A 16,505-nucleotide genomic window follows, 5' to 3' on the forward strand; every position below is an offset into this window, starting at 1 on the left:
AAAAGTAAATTAATTATTCCAATTTCGGATATGCCAATGGTATCACATTTTAAGCAGAGAGCACATGCACTTTGATACTGGTTGGCAGTGGTAAAGTGCCCAGATTTCAAAAGCCAACTAAAACAAATTCGACAAAAAGGGAAGGAGGAAGACAAAAAGTTTGGGACTGACTCTGCAGAAAGGGCCAGGTCCAACACAAACTATTAGTAAAAGGTACTTGGACAACTAACTTTCTAAACGAGTGACATTTAAAATCCAATAAAGAAAGGAGAAGAGTATATGAACAGATGACCTGGCTAGAAGGCATTAGATGTCAACTTGCTCAGCATGTACAAAACAGTGAAAAGGTCTGTCATAAATACCTTTTAATCTGTTGGTGTAGGTGTTGTGGACCCCAAGCAGCAAGGTGCAATTTCGTCCTCCAGTGTGTGGTGTTGTATCTGAATCTGCTTTCTGGCCTGGCTCAGGGCTGGTTGATGAGGCTGGTATTGTTCGAGGCTTCCAGACAACAAGTTTCTCCTTGATGATGAGGTTATGGGTTGAGTAGGAATGTAGGGTAAATTTATGCACAAAATAATCCGTTTAATGAAAGGATTTGCCAAAATTGTGTGTTTATTGCTTCCAAATGCAGGATCAGGCTCCTCTTCTTATTCTAAAAAAATAATAAAAATGGCATTCAGACAAAATCTGTACCTTTGCAAGCAATAAAAATGTTAAATGCAACTATACGCCATTCCGTTCTATGCCTCTCTAAGCCATTGTGATACCTCACTTCATGCCACACTCCTCCACTCTAAGACAGATCCACTCTAAGCCACTCTATGTGACTCTATGATATTCTGCTCTACAATACTCCACTCTATGACAATTCACACTTAGACACTCTACTCCGTTCTATGCACCTCCACTGTACACCACTCCATGTAACCTCACCCTACTCTCAGTCAAACCACTCTATGACATTCTACTCCATCTTACGTTACTCCACAACACCCCACTCTACTAAACTACTCCACTCTATGCCACTCTACCCCACTCTACTGCACTCTACATCTTTCAGCTCTATGGCACTCTACTCCACTCTAACCATTCTACGCTGTGATACTCTACTCCACTCTACAGCACTCCATTATCTGACTCTATGCTACTTTGCTCTATGACAGTCCACTATACAAGACTCTACTCTACACCCCACCACTCTACTCTGCCTCGCTGTATGGCAACCTACAACACTCTATTTCACTCTATGACACTCTAGCTCTACTCTATGACACTTCATAACATTCTACTCTTTTCCACTCTATACCACTCCACTCTATGACACTTAACAACAATCAACACCACTCCACTCTATGTCAATCCACTCTACTCCATTCTAAGCCACTCCACTCAACACTCCAAGCTGCTTTACTCCAATCTATGCTAGTCCATTTTATGCAACTCTTCTCCATTCTACAACACTCTACTCAACTCTATGCCACTTCACTTTATGCTACTCTACTCCACTCTTTCACACTACTTTAAGATACTACATTCTAGCGCACTCCACTCTATGACGCACAACTCTGTGACAGAAAACTCCACTACACCACTCCATTCTGCAATACTCTCCACCACTCTATGCCACTCCACTCAATACCAGTTAATTCTACTCCACTTTACGACCCTCCTCTCTACAAAACTTCACTCTGTACAACACTCCACAAAACTATATACCACAACCCTCCACTCTACAACACTCCATTCTACTCCACTACACTCTATGACACTCTACTCCATTCCAGTCTAATACACTCTGCTCCTCTCTATGCCAATCTATTGCCACTTTCTTCTATGCCACTGCACTCGATGACATGGCACTCTATGACATGCCACTCCACTCTACAACATTCTACTCCACTCTATGTCACTGCACTCTATGACACTCCATTCTACAACATCCCATTCTATGCCACTTTACTATGTGACACTATGCAATACTCCACTCTATGTTATTCTACTCTATGTTATTCCACTCTAGGACACTCTACTCCACTCCACAACACTCTACACCACTCCTCTCTGCACCATTCTTCTCCACTCTAAGCCACGCCAGTTTATGACGAAATAGGCTGCTCCACTACACTCCACTCCACTCTATGCCACTCTCCTCTATGCCACTAACTTGTAGCCACGCTGAACAGCAGCCATGTGGTGTGCAACATAGTTCAAATACATTTTCAAAGTCAGTAGCTCTTGCATGGACAAGATCTTTTGGCTTTGGCAATGCTTGCTTGCCACAGTGATCATGGCTTAGAGGATGTTTAACTCCCCAATGTAAACTACATTTTAGGTATTATAGAAGAATGTATGTACTAAATTTGTGCTCTTGAAGAATTATTACATAGTCTACCAATATGCATTCATGCTATTAGGAATTATGTTGTCTTAATCTCAACCTAATATTGGCATAGACATCCAAACTGACTACATGACAATTTACGCCTAGTAAGACATCTTCACAATTCCTCCAACACCATTATGATGTGCTTAGGCGTCTGACTCTGTCAGATTGGTATATCGTAGGATTTATGGGAGCATACACACAGCATTCCTCATATGTTAAAAATGTATAGTGACAAGGCATATATTCAGAAGACACAAAACAACCGTTTTTGAAAGAGGAATGTTAGACATGGGTAGATAAATATTATTACTTATTTTAGTCATTTAAATGTGATGCTATACCTAAATATATTATTTCATACGCATATCAATGGCCTGTCCTCCCTGGAAATGGACTGCCTGCCCTACTTATTGATGGATGGCTACCTGGAGGGGAACTCGGACCCTACATTGCCCCACCTGCCTCAGTGGCTCCACTGTAGACTCAGTGAAATGCAAAGTTTGTGAAAAACAATCAATGACCCTGACTCATAAGTACTTTTCACTCTGCAAGTCAGGCCATTAGAAGACTTCAATTGCCAGGACTTACATGTGAAAACTAGTGGGGATCACCCCAGCCTGTATAGAGAGGGCAACAATCACTACTGATCTAGTGCTGTATGGGTCGACGGTCAAAGGATTGCGAAGCAAATTGAGGCTCTGCGATTCGAAACTCTGGTGTTTTCCTACCTCTTAATATTGCAAGGAGATCATGGATTTGGCGAGGTAGGAGAACCACCAATTGATGTAATTTTGCTTGCTCTGCAGGGTCTAAATAAACCCAGGTGTGTCTGTTCCAGTGCTTAATTTGTGCTTGTTGTTTCCGGTGCTGAGCACCGGCACTTATTTTTGAGGGCCAGGGCTTATTCTTCTGCCTCAAGCATTTGCTGAGAGCAAAAGACACATATGGGAAAGACGGAGGAAGAGGAAAACGAAAAAGCGTCACAAAGAGAGAAAGTAGAAAGCTGCAAGAGTGAGCTGAAGGGGCAGGGAGTGGCTTTATATGGATTGAAGAGGCCCGAGATGGCTTCAGGATTACGCTGCCCATTACCTGTTCACACATTTAATTGCAGCAGCCGCGTGTTTGAGGAGGGCTTTGGGCACCGGCACCTTTTTATTTACAAACTAAGCACTGGTCTGTTCTATTATCTCATAATTACCTCTTTCTCTCTATATATACTCTGTATAGCTGCCCTTCCCCTGTCTCACCGATAACCATAGCTCCAGTGGGGTCTTTGGGGTGTTATAACCCCTAAAAATGTATTTGTTGTAAACATTTGGGTACAGGTGCTCTCAATCATGCAATGTAAAGTGTGTTTGCTGGATGTGATCTAGAATTTTTACATGCCAACACTGACAAAAACACACACACTCTTTCTTGTCTATGTTATGAAGGCCTTAAAAATGCTGATAAATTTGAAAAATAGTGCATCCTAAGTACCCTTAAAAATCCACACTCTTCTCTCTTTTAACTGTCTCTTAAGAACCACTCGTGTCCTGCTCATAACATAATGGGGGTCATTACAACCCTGGCGGACGGTGTTAAAGCAGCGGTAATACCTCAAACAGGCCGGCAGAACAAAAAAGGGAATTATGACCGTGGCGGAAACCGCCAACATAGACAGCCACTTTAAGAGTCCGACCGCCACGGCAGTACAGACAAGCAGCGTGGCGGTCCTTGCCAATAGACAGGCGGAAGACAAAGTACCGCCCACAGTATTACAACAGGCCAATCCGCCACCTTTTCCGGGGCGGATTCACCGTGGATAAAAACACGGCAGAAACAGCTTTTGCAATGGGAAAACACTCACTTTAACACACTCCACGAGGAAGGAGGGTACCATGGAGCCGGAACTCCAAATACTCCCTGTGCTTGTCTTCCTGCTCCTCTACGAACATCAGCAACAGCGGCGCCGAAGACAACGGTGAGTACTGCACCTACGACATAGGGGAGGAGGGAGGCAAAAGTCAGGGACACACACACGCAACACCCCCACCCCGACCCTCGCACACTACAACACACACACCAATGCATTTCCAAACATAACAGTAACAACCCACAACTCCCGCGGAAGAATGCAAAGGCAAAAAGGAAGTCAGTACAACCATTGTAATGTATCAAAATACAGTAAGCTCATATATACATAAATATATACACATTCCAAATATATACATCACGATTAGTAGTGCAGGTATGCACATTTCATTGTCCGTGGACCACTGGGCCCAAAATGCATGGGAGAGGCCCACACACGATACCTGTCCAGAAACGGAGAGAACACTGCAGGGGTATCAGATAGAAATACAACAGGCACCTCAGGGGGAAGGGAAGAGGGGGCACCTCAGCCGGATGACAGCACCACGCCAGATCCAAGACGCGGCTCCATGCCCATTGATGTATCCTGGGGAGTGCAAAGTCATAGTCTCACAAGTCTTTGCAGTGGGTGGTTTGCCCACTGGACCATCCTGGGGAGTGCAAAGCCACAGTCTCACAAGTCTTTGCAGTGGGTGGTGTGCCCACTGGACCATCCTGGGGAGTGCAAAGCCACAGTCTCACAAGTCTTCGCAGTGGGTGGTTTGACCACTGGACCATCCTGGGGAGTGCAAAGCCACAGTCTCACAAGTCTTTGCAGTGGGTGGTTTGCCCACTGTACCATCCTGGGGAGTGCAAAGCCACAGTCTCTCAAGTGGATAACAGTCTCCACTGGTTCTGGAGAGGGCTTTGTGCCCAGAGTGCTTCATCCTGCCAAGGACAGAGGTAGTGGATGGGATACTCTACTGGTTCTGGAGGGGGCTTTGTGCCCACAGTGCTTCATCCTACCAAGGACTGAGGTAGTGGATGTCTTTCTCCACTGGTTCTGGAGGGGGCTTTGTGCCCAGAGTGCTTCATCCTGCCAAGGGCTGAGGTACTGGATGTATCTCTCCACTGGTTCTGGCGGGGGACTGGTGCCTAGAGTGCTTCATCCTGTTTAGGACTCAGGTAGTGAATGCTGTTCTCCACTGGTTCTGGAGTGGGACTTGTGCCCGGAGTGCATCACGCTCCCCGTGACGGTCCCAGTTCCGTCACTGCCCCTGCCGCACATGGGCAAACGATGTTTGAGTTGGCGGTACTTGCCCTGTTCAGCAGTGCTTGCCCTGTTCAGCGGTGCTTGCCAAGGCGGTCTTTGCCCTGTTCAGCGGTCTTTGCCCTGTTCAGCGGTGCTTGCCCTGTTCAGCGGTGCTTGCCATGGTGGTCTTTGCCCTGTTCAGCGGTCTTTGCCCTGTTCAGCGGTGCTTGCCCTGTTCAGCGGTGCTTGCCATGGCGGTCTTTGCCATGTTCAGCAGTCTTTGCCCTGTTCAGCGGTGCTTGCCCTGTTCAGCGGAGCTTGCCATGGCGGTCTTTGCCCTGTTCAGCGGTGCTTGCCCTGTTCAGCGGTGCTTGCCCTGTTCAGTGGTCTTTGCCCTGTTCAGCGGTGCTTGCCCTGTTCAGCGGTGCTTGCCATGGCGGTCTTTGCCCTGTTCAGCGGCGCTTGCCATGGCGGTCTTTGCCCTTTTCAGCGGTCTTTGCCCTGTTCAGCGGTGCTTGACTTTGCTGTCTCTGACCTGTGCAGCGGTGTGTGCCATGGCGGTCCCTCATTGCCCAGCGGGGCTGTGGCTCCCGGGGCCCTCCTGGGCACTGACTCTGGCGGTGGTCTCCGGACGAGTGACGATTGTGCTGCCCTCCTGAGCACTGACTCTGGCGGTGGTCTCCAGACTAGTGGCGATTGTGCTGCCCTCTGGGCACTGACTCTGGCGGTAGTCTCCGGACCACTGACGAATGTGCTGGACTCCTGGGCACTGACTCTGGCGGTGGTCTCCGGACCAATGACACTGACTCTGGCGGTGGTCTCCGGACCACTGACGATTGTGCTGCCCTCCTGGGCACTGACTCTGGCGGTGGTCTCCGGACCAGTGACGATTGTGCTGCGCTGCTGGGCACTGACTCTGGCGGTGGTCACCGGACCACTGACGATTGTGCTGGCCTCCTGGGCATTGACTCTGGCGGTGGTCTCCGGAGAAGTGACGATTGTGCTGCCCTCCTGGGTACTGACTCTGGCGGTGGTTTCCGGACCAGTGACGATTGTGCTGCCCTCCTGGGCACTGACTCTGGCGGTGGTCTCCGGACCAGTGACGATGGGGCTGGCGGTGGCGTCCTGGGCAGCGGGGAGGATGGCGGCCTTCTCTACTGTGCTGCTCTTCCCAGACTTTGGAGACTTCTTCTGCCCCTTCACCACTTTGGGAGGAGTCACAGCTGACCCGACACTCCCCCCGGGACCCTTGTGAGCGGCTTTGCCAGCATGAGTCTTCACCCTCTCCCGTCGGGCACTGTCCAACTTCTGGTGCTTCAAAGGGGGTGGACTGGCAGTGCTTTGGCTCCGTGTCACACTGGCTGCCCTGGTGCCCAGTGCACTCCACATACCTCTAACAGGCACCACTGGTACCGGACTTTTTTTGGCTGAGGTGCTAGTACAGGACCTATGATTTGGAGGGGGGGTGATGGGACAGAGGTCAAGGTTGCTCAGGAAATGTTTCTGACGAACACTGGGACGGGTAGCTGGAGGGTGTCTGGGAGTGGGGGAAGAGGAGGTGGTTGTAGGAGGTGTAACTTTTGATGCTTTGGGTGCAGGTGCATGTTCTTGAGGCTGTCGTGAGGTGGATGGATGTTGGGTGTGTGTGTGCCTATGTTTGTGTACTTTGGGAGGGGGCGTCACAGACACACTGGGAGAGGACACAGGGGACGTGTAAATGGTAGTGGGGGTGGTGAGTGCAGGTGAGCGGGGTGTGGTGCTGGGTGTTCTGGTGCGAGTCCTAGTGGCTGTAGTGGTAGTGCATGCAGGTGAGAGTGTAGACGACACTGGGAGGGAGGAGGGAGATGACGAGGAGGGGGACACAGTGGAGGCAGTGGATATTGCTGTGTCTGTATGTGGGTGTTGTTTGTGTGAGTGCCTGTGGGATGTGTGGTGCCTATGTTTGCCAGAGCTTCCCTTGTGTGTTGACGTGTGTGCAGGCTGGTCTGATGGTGTGCTTGGGGTAGGCAGAGGTACAGGGGATTGGGTCTGGGTGGAGGAAGTTGGAGTGGGGAGGCTAGGCACAGGGACAATGGCTGCCATCAGTGCTGAGGTCAGAGATTGCAGAGTTCGATGATGGGCAGCCTGACCAGAATGAATGCCCTTCAGGAATGCATTAGTGTGTTGCAACTCCCTTTCTACACCCTGGATGGCATTCACAATGGCAGACTGCCCAACAGTGAGTGACCTGAGGAGGTCAATGGCCTCCTCACTGAGGGCAGCAGGGGTGACAGGGGCAGGGGCTGAGGTGCCTGGGGCGAAGGTGATGCCCACCCTCCTGAATGAGAGGGCACGGGGCGAAGGCTGAGGGGCTGCTGGGAGGGCGGTGCTGGTAGGGGGGGTGGCGGTTGTACCTGTAGAAGTGGGGGGCACAGATGTTTCCTCCACCACAAGGGAGGTCCCATCGGAGGACGAGTCCGTGTCGCTGGTTGCTGATCCGGTGACCGCCGTGAAGCTCCCCTCGCCCTCCGTCCCACTGGTGTATTCCGAGTCCGTGGTGTGGCCCTCCATGGCCATGTGGGATGCAGGCCCCTCGTGCTCCGGTGCCCCTGTACCTCCACCTGATGATGCTGATGCACAAAAGAACAGGGAGAGCACAAAAAGGGGTGGGGAAACAGAAGAAATACAGGTTGAGTGCATGGCTTCCAGCTACCGTTGGCGGACAATACAGACACAGCAGCCCCCTGCACTACGCCGTGCTCTTGGCCTCTACAGATGCAGTTCCTGGGATATGGCCTACATGGCTATGAGTGTCATCTGCCCACAAAGATGACACAGGGGCATGTATACCTGTACTTGGCACTCTACAGAGGTGGGGTGGAGTGCCACATGGCCTGCATTACGGAGGGGCCTAGCCTATGGAACTCGCCCTGGCCTAGGGAAACCCACAGCCCTCCTCCCCCAAACAGACCCCTCCACTGCGCGCAAAGTCATGAGAATGGGAGTGTACTCACCCCCTTGTGTCTGCTGTGATGCCCTCATGCGCCCATCCAACTCAGGGTAGGCCACCGCCAGGATCCGGAACATCAGGGGGGTCATGGTGCGACGGACACCCCTCCCACGTTGGGAGGCCATCCCCAGCTGAGTCTCCGCCATCTTCTTGCTCCAGCGGCGAATGTCCTCCGATCTTTTACGGCAGTGGGTGCTCTGTCTCTGGTGGACCCCCAGGGTCCGGACGTCCTTGGCGATGGCATGCCAAATATCCTTCTTCTGGTGGGCGCTGACCTACATGACATGTACAGGGGAAGAAGAGAAGTCATTACCAACTGCACCGTCGTAGTGAGTGGCCCACATCCCTGCCCTTGCCATGTGGCACATGCATTCACACTCCTTCATGCTTGCAGAACTTTGCCCCTTCCTACTTACATCCAGCCCTCTCCACCCAGGCTTAGCCCATACAACTTGCACCCTATGTACTCACCTTTTGGTCTGGAGGACCGTAGAGTAGCGTGTACTGGGGGAGGACCCCGTCCACGAGCTTCTCCAACTCCTGTGCAGTGAAGGCAGGGGCCCTTTCCCCAGATGCACGTGCCGTTGTCTCTTCCAGACCGAGGTCACAGCAGCACTTGCAGTATAGGTCCTCTCCTGTCGAAGATCAGGTATCGAGTGATTGAACAGATAGAAAATGGCTGTCACGTCTGTGGCGGTGACGTCCGCGGCGGTGCGTATCATCACCGCCGGCGCACTTCGTCATTGGCTCCTGGGACCCATAGGGTCCAATGTTAACCAATGCAGCATTGCGCCGCGGTCTAGGACCGCCTACCATGACGGTGTACAACGCCAGCGCAGTTACCTCACATCCCATTGTCCCACTTTAGAGGTCAGGCATCCGCCATTTCAGGGGCCCACATGGCTTAATTTACAACTGCGTCACACATACCTAGGCCTGGACTCAACACACATACAGGAAGAATTTTGTATTTTGTGTCGTGTTCTGTGTAGCTGTGGGTACATACCTCAGAATTGGTTGACTCTGTGGTCACTGTTGTCCTTCCTAGGCACCGTCAGCTGGGACATGTGAGGAGATGGCGGAATCCTCCGGTGTACCGACCGCTGGTGGACCTGTTGACAATGGAGGAGCGACTTTTAATCATCACCTACAGGTTTGACCGTACCACAATCCAGGAACTGTGTACCCAGTTGGAGCCAGGCCTCATGTCACCAATCCGCCATCCCACAGGAATCCCCCCTCAAGTGCAGGTGCTATAAGTGCTCCATTTCCTAGCAAGTGGGTCATTTCAAACAACAGTGGCCATGGCATCAGGGATGTCCCAGCCCATGTTTTCCAACGTGTTGTCCAGAGTGTTATCTGCCCTGCTGAAACACGTGAGGAGCTACATCGTTTTCCCTCAGGTGGAGGATTGGGCTACAGTTAAAGGTGACTTCTATGCCCTTGGACATATCCCTAACATCATAGGTGCCATTGATGGGACCCATGTGGCTTTGGTCCCCCCCCACAGGAGTGAACAGGTGTACAGGAACCGGAAGAGTTATCATTCGATGAATGTACAGATGGTATGTTTGGCAGATCAGTACATCTTGCAGGTAAATACTATGTTCCCTGGCTCAGTGCATGACGCCTACATCCTGCGGAATAGCAGCATCCCTTATGTGATGGGTCAAATCCAGAGGCACCGGGTGTGGCTATTAGGGGACTCTGGTTACCCCAACCTGTCATGGCTATTGACCCCAGTGAGGAATCCCAGGACCAGGGCAGAGGAACGCTACAATGAGGCCCATGGGCGGACTAGGAGGGTGATCGAATGCACCTTTGGCCTCCTGAAGGCCAGGTTCAGGTGCCTCCATATGACAGCTGGATCGCTATTCTAGTCACCAAGGAAGGTGTGCCAGATCATCATCGCCTGCTCTATGCTTCGCAATCTTGCTTTGCGACGCCAGGTGCCTTTTCTGCAGGAGGATGGTCCAGATGACGGTGTTGTGGCAGCTGTGGAGCCTGTGGACAGTGATGAGGAGGAAGCAGAGGAAGAAGACATTGACAACAGGGACTCTGTCATACAGCAATATTTCCAATGACACACAGGTAAGAACAATTTTTTTACCATTACATTTACTTTCACACTTCTACCTCTATCCTGTCTGTCAATTTGCAGCAGTATTTGGTAACTGAGTTGTACATTTCCATTACGGTTTCACAGGTGTGGTTACCAACGTGTGTCATCTGCTTGCATCCTTCATGGGCTTGTGGTGTGTGACATAGGTATGTTGACATTACATTTTCGAACGGATTTTGTCATAGTCATAGATAATACATATTTTCAAAATCACAGACTGACTCCAGATAGTTTTTTGGTTCAAGGGTGCTTATTGAAGTGCTAATTATTGGAGGGGGTGGCAAAATGGTGATGGGTGATGGTGGAGGAATGTCCATGGCAGAGTCCAGTCTATTAGTCTCACAGGTGCACTGCTCATATGGGCATAGGAAGTGGAGCTGGGGCAGTTCCAATATGGACAGGGTAACAAAGTGGGACAGTGGGATGAAAATCAGGGTGGTCTCATTTCCTGGTGGGGGTCTTGCCATCTTGCTCTGTCCTGTTCCTGGATCTCAGGGACCGCTTGCAGGGTGGTTCTCCGTCTGCAGGGGGTGGGGTGCTGGTGTGGTGGTCCTGTGGCGGGGCGTCCTGTCCACTAGCGCCGGCGGAGGTGGTGGGCAGTTCATCATCCAGGCTAGTGTCAGGGGCCCCTTGGAGTGCCACGGTGTCCCTCATGGTCTTCTGTATGTCATTCAGCACCCCAACGATGGTGCCCAGGGCGGAGCTGATGGTTCTGAGCTCCTCCCTGAAGTCCAAATACTGTTCCTCCTGCAGGCGCTGGGTCTCCTGAAACTTGGCCAGGACCGTAGCCATCATCTCCTGGGAGTGGTGGTATGCTCCCATGATGTTGAGAGGGCCTCGTGGAGAGTGGGTTCCCACGGCCTGTCCGCCCCCTGTCGCACAGTAGCCCTCCCAGTTCCCCTGTGTTCCTGTGCCTCCGTTCCCTGGACCGTGTGCCCAATACCACTGCCCCCAGGTCCCTGTTGTTGTTGGGGTTGTGGGTTATACTGGGTTCCCTGTACTGGTGGACACACAGCTGATTGACGTGTCCTGGGTACGGAGGTATGGGCCCGCTGGGTGGGTGCTATGCTGGTGTTACCTGAGGGTGGAAGGTCAGTGTTGGGCTGTGCCTGTGCGAGGGGAACCGACTGTCCCTAGGCCCACGATGGTCCGGGCTGGTCATCTGGATCCAGTTGGCCAGAGCTGCTGTCATCACTGTGGGCCTCTCCTGTGGGTGGGGTAGAGATGTCTGGACCCTCCTGTCTGGTGACGTTACGTAGTGGTCCTGCAGGGGTATAAAAGCATGATTATTGCATCTGTATGTGTCATGGTGTGCAATGGGTGGGTGACCCTGTACCCCAGTGCTAGCATTCCTGTGTGGTGGCTTGTGTGATGATGGTTAGGGGTTGTTATGGGTAGGTGCAGTGGGCATGCTTTAGTGCTGGGTGTCCATGATTTGTTGTGTCATGCAGGGCTTGGTGTTGGGATGTGTGGTTTGTGTTATTAGTACATTAGTGAGGAGTTGGAGTGATAGGTGAGGGGGTGAGGGTGGGGTTTGTTATAGCATGCAGGTAGGGTGGGGGATATGATAGTTAAGATTTGACTTACCAGTGTCCATTCCTCCACCGACTCCTCCGAGGCCCTCAGGATGCATAATGGTCAAGACCTGCTCCTCCCATGTTGTTAGTTGTGGGGGAGGAGGTGGGGGTCCGCCGCCAGTCCACTGAATCGCGATGTTGTGCCTGGAGACCACGGAACGCACCTTCCCCAGTAGGTCGTTCCACCCCTTCCTGATGTCGTCCCGATTTCTTGGGTACTGTCCCACTGCGTTGACCCTGTCCACGATTCTTCGCCATAGCTCCATCTTCCTAGCTATGGAGTTGTGCTGCACCTGTGATCCAAATAGCTGTGGCTCTACTTGTACGATTTCCTCCACCATAACCCTGAGCTCCTCCTCCGAAAACCTGGGGTGTCTTTGGCGTGCCATGGGGTGGTGTAGGTGATGTGTGGGGTGGTGTATGTGGTGATGAGTGTGGTGATGTGTAGTGGTGTGGGGTGTTTTGTGCGTGGATGTTGTGTGCCTCTGTGCGGTGGGGTTGTCTATTGCTGTGCTCTCTCTCTGTCACCTTCATCTCTAATTTTTGGTCGTAGGGGTTTGTGGGTGATGTGGGTGTGTGTTTTATATTGTGTTGGGTGTGTGGGAGTGGTGTTTGTATGTGTATCAGGTGTGTGTTTTTTGAATTGTCCAATGTGGCGGTGTTTTGGAGATGTGTGTGTATTTTGAGCGCAGCGGTGTGTACCGCCAATGGAATACCGCGGTTGAAAGACCGCCGCGTGGATTCGTGGGTCGTAATAGCATTGCCGTGTTTCTGTTGGCGTGACGGTGGAGGATTTGTTTTCGCCAGTTTATCACTGACCTTTGGTGTGGCGGACTTGTGTGGGTGTCTGAATTTCGGCGGATTCCGAGATGTGGGTCATAATAGATGTGGCGGTATTCTGCGGGCGTGGCGGTGTATTGGCAGTCTTCTGCACGGCGGTAAGCGGCTTTTACCACCAATGTTATAATGACCCCCAATGTGTTTTAACATGATGGCCCAGAATGAATGTTGAGAAATCTAAAGCTCAGCCACCCCCCCCACTCAAATCATACTGACCAAGCTATGCCCCTGGTCACACCACATGTACTGCTAATAAGCAGGTTTAAAGAAAAGAAAAAGAAAACAATAAAAATGTACCTGTACTGCTAATACACAGGTTTAAAGGAAAGAAAAAGAAAACAATAAAAACAGTAATTAATTGAATCCTAGAGTATTATTCAAACACTTAATGAAAATAGTTTATTTGTTGAATATTTTCCACAAAAAAACAAAAAATTCAAATAATGTTTCAAAGTCTTCAATTAAGAGACTTTCGAAGAGAAAGTGATAGAAAATGACTATTAAATAAAAGGAGATGAAGTTGACTGAAATCTTAGCCAAACTCTATCCACGTGGAATGAACACAACACAAATTTCTTATTTTCTGTAAATTTTCCAACCATCAGGTGAGTGGTTCGATATATGCATTTCCAAGATTTTTGAACTAACATAAAATGTGCGAAAAGACTCACAATATGTAGTACATTAATCAAGGCAGACACTGAGAATAATTGTTCAGTCTAGGAAACCGTTAACTGCCATTTTGACAGTGATACATTTTGACTGATTTCACACAGTGGCACGTAATCCTAGACAGCAGATTAGTAGCAATCAAATCATTAGAGGTATGCTTATTAAAATTATGAATACGTTTTGGGAGATGTAAATATAGTGTTCATTTATATCAAAAATACATCTGTATGAAAAAGCTGAGAAAGGTTTCCAAATGTATCCAAATTTGTACAACACGAATACAACTGGATTAAAACTATATTGAAATAAATAATTGTATATTTTAACACAACAAGTGTTTATTTCCAAAATTGTGTGGATGCTGGATTATAAAATACTATTAATAAGTGTAACCATTTACCACCAAAAGATACAAGTTATCACTACTGTATTTTGCTGAAATATATAACACAATTCCACATTATAAGATGGGTGAAACACTCTATTAAAAATGCCAAAATATATTCAAGGTCTTCCTGGAAGTAGCTGCCTCTCTCTGCTCAATTACCACATTCCCACTGAGACTTTTGAGGTCACAGTCCCATCAGTGAACTTCAGATTCAGACTATCAAACCACAACAGATACAACAATTACATCACCAGCATTAAACGTTGCCTGAGCCAGGCACAAGATCTAAGTATCAGAAAACACAGACTTTATTTACTCCCCAGAATGTGGCTTTCGTCACACCCAAGACCAACTCTAAAACCCAGGCTAAATAGGATTTCTGAAGGAGAAATATAGAAGATGCTCTCCTTTCGCTTTCTTATGAGATCTGTCCGCTGAAAGATATCAATAATGTCAGTACATGGATCCTTATGAACGGACCTTGCATTTTTTAAATGATTTATCAATCCACCCTGATCCAGTGCAAGGCAGAGGTAGTGATATTGGGACTTCTTAAAGTTCCCTCCGACGCTTTTCTCCTTTTCTCTTCTGGTGTCCCAGCATTGCCTAGGACACCAGCACAGGCTCTGCAGCAATCCTGGTCAAACTCTCATGCTAAACCAAGCACCATGATTGGTCTGAGTGGTTTGGTCTGCCACTCAGACATTGCACTGGAGCCTGTGCAGTTTCTCCAACCCGGCTGTGTAACACCTAAGATGGCAGGTCAGACACACATGTGCACTTAGTGCACAGACTCCACTCCCCATCCCCTCTCCCCCCTCCTGTGGCCAAGCCGAGCCCCTCCCTGCACATGCTGCTGGCTGAGCCAGCAGCTGTAAAATAAAATGATAATTAAATTTAATATTATTTTACAGCAGCTGCTCTTAGCCAGGCTTTTATAAGAGCATCCTCACCAGCTGAATTATCTCGGTTTGCTTCAGTTAACCGTTGTAAAGATAATGTGTGAAGTATGGCTGTACAGGAAGACCCATTCAATATGCAGATCTATGCAAGTGTGACTGAGCATCCTGTGTTTGGTGTTGTCTGAGTGAATGCACAACGGAGCTGTCAACTAAACCTAGCCAGACATGGATTGCAAGGCACAGAAAGATTTAAGTGTAGAGAAATGCTCACTTTCTAAAAGTAGCATTTCTAAAATAATAATATAAAATCCAACGTCACCATTAAGCAGGTTTTTGTATCACCATTCTGGCCATACTAAATATGAGCTGGCTTCTCCTTTCAGATCAGGATCTACCACTCAAACAGTATCTGAGGGTATCCCTAATGCTATCCTATGAAGGAGCAGGCCTCACAGCAGTGTAAAAACAAATTTAGGAGTTGTACACTACCAGGACATATAGAACACACATGTTCATATCCTGCCTTTTACCTACATAGCATCCTGCCCTATGTGCTACCTAAGGCCTACTTTAGGGGTGACTTATATGTAGAAAAAGGGGAGTTTAAGGCTTGGCAATTACTTTTAAATGCCAACTCGAAGTGGCAGTGAAACTGCACACACAGGCACTGCAGAGGCAGGCCTGAGACATAGTTAGGGGCTACTTATGTGGGTGCCACAACCAGTGCTGCAGCCCACTAGTAGCATTTAATTTGCAGGCCCTGGGAGCATGTAGTGCCCTTGACTAGGGACTTACAAGTAAATTAAATAAGCCAATTGGGTATGAGCCAATGTCACCATGTTTTAAGGAGAGAGCATATGCACTTTAGCACTGATTAGCAGTGGTAAATTGTGCAGATTCCTAAAGCCAGCAAAAATGAGGTCAGAAAAAGAGAAAGAGGAAGGCAAAATGTTTGGGGGTAACCGTGCAGAAAGGCCATTTCCAACACCTAGCCTTCACCGATGGCAAAGAAGACACCATAGACACAAATGCCCAAAACACACTAAAAACATAATGGAGATTATTGAAGCATGGCCACCCAGAATCTGAACGTTGTGGAGAACGAGTGAAGCCACAAAAATGATAGAATACCCACAAAAATGATTGAATACCCAGTAATATATCATACCATTGTGATGCTACTACTTCGACACACCACCAAGTTTTCAGAGCAATTGATTGCATAGTAAATGAATTCATCTGGTCAATAAAAAATTGTATTGCTCTGTCCTAACTGAGGGCCACATTTATAAAACTGGCAGACAGCCCATTTCCCAAGCAGGGCAATGGAGCAAATGACTCCATTGCCTTGAGAGAGATACTGACTGCTAGATTTAGAAATGACTGCCCAGCAGGCAGTCATTTCGTAGTGCATTGCCAGGAACAGCTGAGATGATGGTTCCTGTCAATGCTTTTTGCAGTTTTGTGCAGGGCTCTGTTAACACGACAGAGCCCTTTATCAAACTGTTTTCTTTTCATTTTTTTATCTTGAAGTGGGATTTTAT

General features: G+C 49.0%; 1 protein-coding gene across 1 annotated transcript in view; it reads right to left on the reverse strand.

Moving 5' to 3' along the window:
* ZMAT4 (zinc finger matrin-type 4) overlaps positions 1-16,505 on the reverse strand; it is a 2,235,770-nt gene that overhangs the window by 1,929,105 nt on the left and 290,160 nt on the right. The window contains exon 2 of the mRNA XM_069215461.1: positions 363-652. The gene's annotated coding sequence lies outside the window, so the exon portion shown is untranslated. The remainder of the gene's footprint in view (positions 1-362; positions 653-16,505) is intronic.

The sequence above is a fragment of the Pleurodeles waltl genome, chromosome 11, assembly GCF_031143425.1.
Source record: "Pleurodeles waltl isolate 20211129_DDA chromosome 11, aPleWal1.hap1.20221129, whole genome shotgun sequence".
NCBI classification, from domain to species: Eukaryota; Metazoa; Chordata; class Amphibia; order Caudata; family Salamandridae; genus Pleurodeles; species Pleurodeles waltl.